The following is an 8,586-nucleotide window of genomic DNA, read 5'->3' on the forward strand; positions in this document are numbered from 1 at the left end:
ATGGCTAGCTTGTCTTCGTTGGACACATAGGTCCTGTGTTCGAATCCACACATAGTAGCAAAGGCCCATCTGACTGTCAATCGTGCGTGGCGAGAGCTATCGACCCATGTTGCTGTCAATCGGCCTGACGAGACTTGCTAGCGATCGATCGTTGGCTCGTGCACGGATATAGAGATAGATTAGTACCACCTTGGATAATATTGAATAAAAAACTGAAAACGTAAATTTACAGAAAGAAGCCGTATTATGACGGTGAACCTAAGGAGTCACCGTCATCGCGCTTTTGTGAAAAAGCCCTGCTATTTTTTCTGTTCAACCCACAGTCCGTATGGGAGTCCACAGGAAAAAAATACGTGGCCGTCTGTCTCGCTCACGAAGGAGCAGTTCGTCTCCGGCACAAACACGAGTGGGGAACTAAAAAGTCGATCCGCCGCTGCTTTTCCCCATCAGCTATGTCTCTTTCGATCTCTCTCACCTGCCATTGCTTTCCATCGTCCAGCGCGCCACCACCCCTTCCACGCTCCAGCGTGCCGCTGGCCCACACCACGCGTTGCCGCAGCCGGCCCACGCCCCTCCGCCGCGCGCCGCCACCGCCGGCCGCCTGCCCGTTCCCCCGTTCCTCCGGCTGTGCGAGGCACGGTGGCGGTGGGAGGAAAACTGGCGGATCTGGGCGCGGCCTTGAGAGATCTCGCGGCTGGTGCGGCAGCTTGCTACGATGGCAGCGACTTGTGAGGCAGCCATACAACGTTGGATCTCCTTGGTCTTCCTCTTGATCGAATCTGCATGCAAACACCTTGACTTGCTGGATGTCTCATGATAGGTACCTCAACAACCGTCACGACGGAGCTGCCACCACAGCTCGAGAGAGGAGGGCGTTGCCGGAGACAAGGGCCGCCTGCACGAGTCAGGCCCGCTATCGGCGGCAGCGCCCGCGTCCACACCCTGGCCAGCGGCAACACGAGCACCAAGGTTGGGCTGTGTCCCCATGGTGCGTGTTGATGTCCATGTGCAGCACACGCCGGAAGCGGGCGAGGAGTTGGTTGATGGCGAGAACGATGTCGTTGACATAGCTGAAGCTGTTGGCGTGGCCAGGGCATGCATGGTGCATGCCGCCGGACCAATTTACTCGCCGCCGCCGAGCGCGCACGCCACGGCCAGCGACCCGCCGGCGTAGGTCAGGCATTACCCTAGGAGGTTGTCGATGATAGGGTTGTTGTTCGAGAAGGCGCCGTCCTGGCGGCGCATGGTGCCGATGCCATGCTCCTCGGCAGTTCGGTGGAGATCGTCGTCGCTGATATACCCGCCGGGTTGAGGTTGCAGAGGAGGTCGACGTATTTCTGGTCGTGAAACACAAGCGGCTCCTCCGGCCTGGCCGGCATGGTGAGGAGGCGACTCATGTCTTTGAGGAGACCGTCGGAGGCGACGAGGCCGTGGGTCATCGTGATGCGGTGGAGCACCATGACGTGTCCCTCGCCGTAGTCGATGTTGGAGATGCATGGGTCGTAGTAGTACGTGGCTGCCCTTATCTCCTTGTGTGTCTTTGTAAGTTCGTAGTTAAGCCTTGAAGCTCTCTCCTCCAGGTCTCACATGTCTAGATGGGCCAGTCGGGAATGAGTTTGATCTACTCAATTTAGTTGTCTTGATTGATTGAAGCGTTATCACACCAAAGTGAACTAGCTAACAAATCTTTCTCACGGTTGTGGATACAGCGGAGGAGGTGGCACATGGCGCCATCAGTTTGAAGCGGACCAGAGACGTTCCCCTTGTTGGGCAGGTTGCTGGGTGGAGGAACTCGCAGGCACGTTTCGAGTTCAGTTGTCGCCTAAGCAGCACTACTACCTACAGGTCCAAGGTTTGCTGAAGCACTACTTACATTGATTAGGTTTTTGAAGAGCCATCGCTTCTTGACACCTACACCTACTCGCCAATAGCAACAGCCTCTGTGTCACTACTCACCAACGTGCTGAACGCTAAGAGTTTGATTATTAATCTGTGTGTGCTTTTGTTATAGGCAGTGCTTCTCTTGAATTTACTGATTTTTATGGTGCATGACTCCTATTCCATAGCATGAGTTCATGAATATGTATACGACAGTTTGCAAGCAGTAAGATGTCTGCTGCTTTCCTGCAGTATACTCCCTCCGTTCCTAAATATAAGTCTTTGGAGACATTCCATTATGAACCATATACGGAGTAAAATGAATGAACTACACTCTAAAATGCATCTATATACATCCGTATGTGGTTCATAGTGGATTGTCTCCAAAGACTTATATTTAGGAACGGAGGGAGTACATGGACAGTGTGAAGTAATATATTTTCCTTTCAACTTTTTGTATGGGAAATCAGTATCCTAATGTCATTATTTTGGGTGTCCTGGACATCATATAGTGTGCATGCATTTAGTGTTGCAGACAATCATATGAACCAGCTAAATATAGTAATCTTAATTACATTCATGAATTTCACCTGCAAAAAAAATTACATTCATGAATTTGCACTAAATATTGTTGCTATCTTTTTTTTGTGAAATAATATTGTTGCTATCTTGCAATTCTATTTGCATTGCTTATGGATCCTAGGCTTATATGGGTTTATGTGAGCTTTCTGCTTATTCTAATATTAAAACTTACCAAGAAACCTCTCAAATCAAAAAATGATCCAAGATAAGTGTCGTTAAGAATCAAATTAACCAGCTAACAATGTTCATTTTGTGAAGTTTTCTCAATGTAATATTATAAAAGTATCCTTGAGATTACTACTTACAAGCATGTTTGTTGGTCTTTGTGAAAACATGCTGGGCTATTTTTTTTCTAATAATGAAAGGATCCAATATAACTTATTTTTTGTATTGATCACTGTGAATTAATTGTATAACACGTTGTAATTAGCATTGGACGTGTCACTGAGGAGTCGGACTCGAAGTCCCTGGTGTGTCCAACATGAACTCTTGCTTTTCTATGTTATATTACCCAAAGGATTAAGGATCTTTGTGCAATACTTTTCTCGGAATTTTGTGAGCGGTATTGGCTAAACTTTATTGAGTTCCCAATTTCTTTTAAGGAGATGTTCCTAACTTTATTTTCTTTCATGGGGGAAAGTATGTTGATGTAGGTAAAGAAATATTCTATGAGATTAGCATGTCTTATTTAGAAAATTTGGATCTTGAAAAAATTGACTAAAAATTGCAAGAAAAATGAATGTATTTATGCATATATTATCATAAATAAACTTGAATATAAACTACTTTCCCCGTTGCAACGCACGGGCATTTGTGCTAGTATAGAACAATGCCCGTGCATTGCAACGGGATATAAATCTTCTAGTACGCCGTCTTGTGATTTACGCGTCTATAATGTTATGATTGTTTAAATAAATGATTATCAAATTCTGCACATGAATTACCTTATAATCTGAAGTTTCGTGAGTAAATTAAAGTGGAACCGGTTCAGATGGTAAGTAAATTAATTTGATTTATTATCATGCAAGGAAGGTTGGACGAAGAGGTGGTGGGAAGAAATGTGAAATGGAAACGTTACATCCTTTTTAAGTACTCTCTTCATTTTCAAGACAAATAATTCTGAACGGGGGGAGTAGTAGAGAAGTAGAGATATAGAACATCAAACCAAGGACCTGCTGCCAGTGAACCAAAATCGCTAGCCACTGTAACTCCTTGAAATTTGTAACTGGAAAAGCAACCCGGTGCATATGAACTATAAGTGGCAACATATTTTAAAAAATTAGAAATTTCAAAGATATTTTCTGTTTGAAAAAATTGAATATTTGTTCAAACACGAACGTCTCATGGAACGCTATTTTTGGGCATTGATATTTGTCTTTTTACGGAGGCAAAATAAAAAACAACATTTTCACAAAATTTTACACCGCACACATATATTTGCAAGATGTACACATTAATTTTTCTCCCTGGGTATTTTTTGACATTTTAAAATGCATTTTCTAAAAACCTCTGAAGCTGCACGTAAGTTCAAGACGTCCTCAGCACACTTATGTGTGATTAGTCATACGCATCTAGTTACCGAAAAAGATTTTCATCCTGTTTTATATATAAAGTACAGACCAAGAACACCCAGTACAAATGCACGCCATCACAACACACATATATCTAAGACAAGATACATAGATGCTAAGCGTAGCAACACCACCTCTAACACTACCACCGTGAAGAGATGAAGTCACATATGACAAATTATGGGCTCCAAAACGGCGCCTTCAGAAATGAAACGACACCGAAGCGCCGCCACCGTCTGATCTGAGGATCAGAGTTTCTACTAAAGCCGCATGATAGGCAATGAGAGCCGCGGCGACGCCTTCAAGAAAGGAACGAGCTTCACCGCCACCGGTTCGTCCGAAGTGTTAGAATAAATTCGAGGCATACCGTCAATCATCCGAGGACCAAGCAACCATACGAGCACGATACCGAGATTTGTTAACGAGGTTCACCGATATGGCTACATCCCCGAGGCTTGACTACGACCGCTCCTTCCCGTGACACCGTCACAATACCGCACACCGGCTCCCCTTGTGCCCTTGTGCTATTATGCTGGCATATGTTACATCGTGTGTCTAGCCCCGCTATATATGAGAGGCCTAGGATACAAGTGTCCTACTAAAACACGACTCCATGTACTAGCTAAACACAATACTACTACAAGCCCAAGTGTAACCTACCTTATACACTATATTCAACACAACTCCAACAAACTTCACCTCGGCGAATATACTCCACCATCCTGGATTTGTTCATGCGTCAAATTTCTATGTACATTAGACTTGAGCTTATCCCATGAGTACCGCTGCTACTCCAAAGACTCCATATGACTCCACATGTAACTTGTGGTCCCTTTTTTCATGACCACAGTTAACACTCGAGCAAATTTAAGTTCCTTGTTACTCTAGTTTGTGGTCCCAACTTTCAGAGTATCCGTCCAACGCCATCACACACTAATCACTGAACTGTGTGAAAGTGAACAACTCACATATTGGGTGACACACATAAGAGTTACCTGAACTCAACATCACCGCTCCTTTCTTGACCGCCCATCTGAAACTTGAATGAATTTCACTGTTGATTGTAGTCATCCCGAGTCAAATCCGCAGTTGTCTCACCACATGTATGACCACCAGAGCCCTGGCCCATCTCCATGTCCCATGCATACTGTTGGGGATATCACTACTGGGCGTAAACTGGCCTATCTGGGCCGGGTTAACTTCGTCAGTAGTTAACTATGTTAAAGCCCAAGAAGGCAGGTGAGGGCTCAAGGCCCATAGCCGGTTCAAGGCCTATAGCCGTAAACCGGCGTTGGTATGTAACTTGTATTATAAGTTAGGAATAAGTAGAGACCGAACCGGACACATCTATGAGCCGGTATTGGGACTCTGTGAACCGACGGGCGTCACCCGTGTATATAAGGGGACGACCCGGCGGCGGTTCAAGGACAACAGACAACAACTCGAGACTTAGGTGAAGCTTGTTTGCTCCCTAGTCATCGAAACCCCATCAATTCCATCACAACTAGACGTAGGCTTTTACCTTCATCGAAGGGGCCGAACTAGTATAAACTCTCTTGCGTCCCTGTGTCCGCTTTAACCCCTTCAAGCTAACCCATTGCGATGGCTCCACGACTAAGTCCTTTCTCTAGGACATCTGCCGTGACAAAACCACGACAGTTGGCGCCCACCGTGGGGCTATCGCACGATGGTTTCAAGTTCTTGGAGGGCCGCTTTGAAGGACTCGAGGGCTACGCTGTGGGCCGGATGACTAAGAGTCGTCGCGGCAAGCTCTATATCGATGATGCAGGTTGGGGCCCCGAGGCCGGCTCAGTTGAGTACGGGTACCGGGTCCCCTTCGGTGGCATACACGTTTTCATCGGCAAGATCGGTGAACTGGGCCCTGAGCCGGACATCTGCACCGACCTCATCGAAACGGCTCAGCGTGCACGGTCCGCCCGGGTTAAACCGACCGTGAAGCGTGCCTTCGTGGGAGTCATCCATGGAGGAAGTTATGAGGATGGATCGGAATCTCGCGGCGAGACCGTCGTTTATTCCGGCGACGAGTCATCAACCGGAGAAACCGAATCTCTATATCAGCTACAAGATGGCCGGATTGAGGGCTGTTCCGATGGCAACAGTACTCCGGACCCCTCTGATCTACCCAACCGAGTTGGAATATTCATGGCCGGCACACAAGCAGCGCTTCATTCTTCGACCGATGCGCCAATGACCTCCGGTTCAGTAGCGGCGACGGCTGCCGGGGCAGGAAGCTCTGTACGCCCGCTGACTCAAGTTCTATCAGATCTATTTGATGCATTGGTCGTGCTTATGGCAGAAGCTAACCCGGTGGATCAGGACGTCCACAACGCGGAGATTGCAAAGATGAAGGAACAGATCACCAAGGCCAAGGCGGACCTGGCAGCTGAGAATGCCAGGATGACCGCAGAGCGGGCCGCTTTAGACGCACAAGCCTACAGGCTCATGTTGGACCAAAACGCGTCACATGAAGTCATGAAGAGGAAGTACCGATCCCGTTTGCCTTCGGTTTTCGAGGCCAGAGACCTTTTCAACACCCCAGGAGCAGGAACCAGTAACCGCTGGAGGGAAACCGGGCGGAAGCTCCTGGGACCGGTGCGCCGGTTCAGCCCCGTCTGATGGATCTGCCTCGTCAAAACACTGTTATACCTCAGGCTGTTTCAACACCTCCGGGTCACTACTCCAACCCGATGGACAATCTCGTTGCCGCTGCTGCACGGCTGGAGGCCATTCCAATTGAAGGTGACTCGCCGCAGGCGGTAGAGACGCGACGGGTCAAGGAGCTTCTTAGGACAGCTTTGGTCCAACAGGAAGCATACTCGTACAGCCGTGACCGGATCCACTCGACCCCTCGTCCAAGCCGGAGCTATAGCAGGCGTATGGATGAACCGGCAGTATCAAGTAATGAACGACGTGGAGCACCCCACGGCAACAACCCGGCGGGTGGTGCTGATAACGCTCAGGAAGTGGTGGACCGGGCCCGAGCGCGCAGGGAGGCCGAGTTAGCTGCACAGTACCAGGCTCGACAGCTTACGCCGGTTCGTCCAACTATCTCGGTCGAACCTGGTGTTACTTCTAGTTCTTTGGGGATACCTTGCCTTGTCCCCGCTTTACGCAATGTGCGCCTGCCCAAAGATTTCAAAGGCCCGCGCAAGGTACCAAATTACACGACGGATCAACCTCCAGAGACATGGGTGGAGAGCTATGAGATGGCCATGGAAATGCTTGATGTGGATGATGCGGCATGTGTGAAGTACTTCACTATGATGCTCGAAGGAACGGCCCGTACTTGGTTAAAAGGCTTACCGGCCAATTCTATCAGTTCATGGGACCAATTACGAGCCCGGTTTATCAGTAATTTCAAGGATACATGTAAGCAGCCTATGTCGATAGTGGACTTAGCTGCCTGTGTCCAGGAGGAAGGAGAATCGATGACTCATTGGGTGCGCCGGGTCTCGCAGGTTCTGCATTCATCAGACCGCATCAACGCTGACACCGTGGTTATAACCCTAGAAGGCAATTGCCGGTTTGGGCCCCTAAAGCTGAAATTAGGACGGATGAAGTGCCATTGCACTGACATGGGGACCCTCATGGCTGCCTTGGTAAAATATGCTGATTCTGATAATGCCAAGGATCCCGAGTCTGATGATGACAAGACAGGGAAGGGAAAAAAGAACATCAACTCCAAAGGTCAACGACACCACTCGGCAGGTAACGGTAACGGAGGCAAGCGTAAAGCGGATGGCAACATGGCTTCGTGGCTAATACCAACGCGCAGGACAAGGGTCAGCGACGCAAGGGTAAACCGCCGAATCACAGTGGAGCGCCTAACCCTAACCCGGACCGCTTAAATTATCTATTGAACCAGCCCTGTCCAAAGCATGGGACGAAGGAGGTGCCAGCAAACCACCTTTGGAAGGATTGCTTCATTATGCAGGAGTTCAAGAATTCTAATGCTTTCCGGTATGATCACGGCTCCGGCGGTGGCTCGGGATCCGGGCCGGGATACGGTGGAGGAAATTCCGGTTCAGGATTTAATGGTAATCCGGGCGGACATAACAATCAAAATAATCAGAACAACCAGGGTGGTTACAACCAGCAGTAGCAACAGTCGGGTTACCAGAGCAACCCAAAGCAGTTGAATAGTGGGCAGTACCATGTTTTCACCACTAGCTTGGACAAGCGAGACCGGAAGGTTCAGAGGCGGGCAGTCAACTCTGTTGAACCGGCCGTGCCCCGTTATCTACGCTGGTCTGAACAGCCAATCATATGGAGCAGAGAGGATCACCCTCCCCAGGTTGATAATCCGGGTCAGTTGGCTCTGGTGGTGGCGCCTCAGGTGGGAGGTTACAAGTTCACCAAGGTGCTCATGGATGGAGGGAGCAGCATTAATATCTTATACTATGAGACCTTCCGTCGTATGGGACTAACAGATAAAAATCTCAAACCGTCCAATACGGTGTTCCACGGTGTGGTACCTGGCAAGTCAGCATATCCTGTTGGTAAGATAGCTCTGGAAGTGGCCTTTGGAGATGAT

At 48.5% G+C, this 8,586-nt stretch overlaps 1 long non-coding RNA gene across 1 annotated transcript; it reads left to right on the forward strand.

Moving 5' to 3' along the window:
- Positions 1-559: 559 nt before the first annotated feature.
- LOC119271602 lies at positions 560-2,129 on the forward strand. Its single transcript, XR_005134630.1, has 3 exons — positions 560-728; positions 821-969; positions 1,710-2,129. It is a non-coding gene; the product is annotated as an uncharacterized LOC119271602 (long non-coding RNA).
- The last annotated feature ends 6,457 nt before the right edge of the window (positions 2,130-8,586 follow it).

The sequence above is a fragment of the Triticum dicoccoides genome, chromosome 3A (assembly GCF_002162155.2).
Source record: "Triticum dicoccoides isolate Atlit2015 ecotype Zavitan chromosome 3A, WEW_v2.0, whole genome shotgun sequence".
NCBI classification, from domain to species: domain Eukaryota; kingdom Viridiplantae; phylum Streptophyta; class Magnoliopsida; order Poales; family Poaceae; genus Triticum; species Triticum dicoccoides.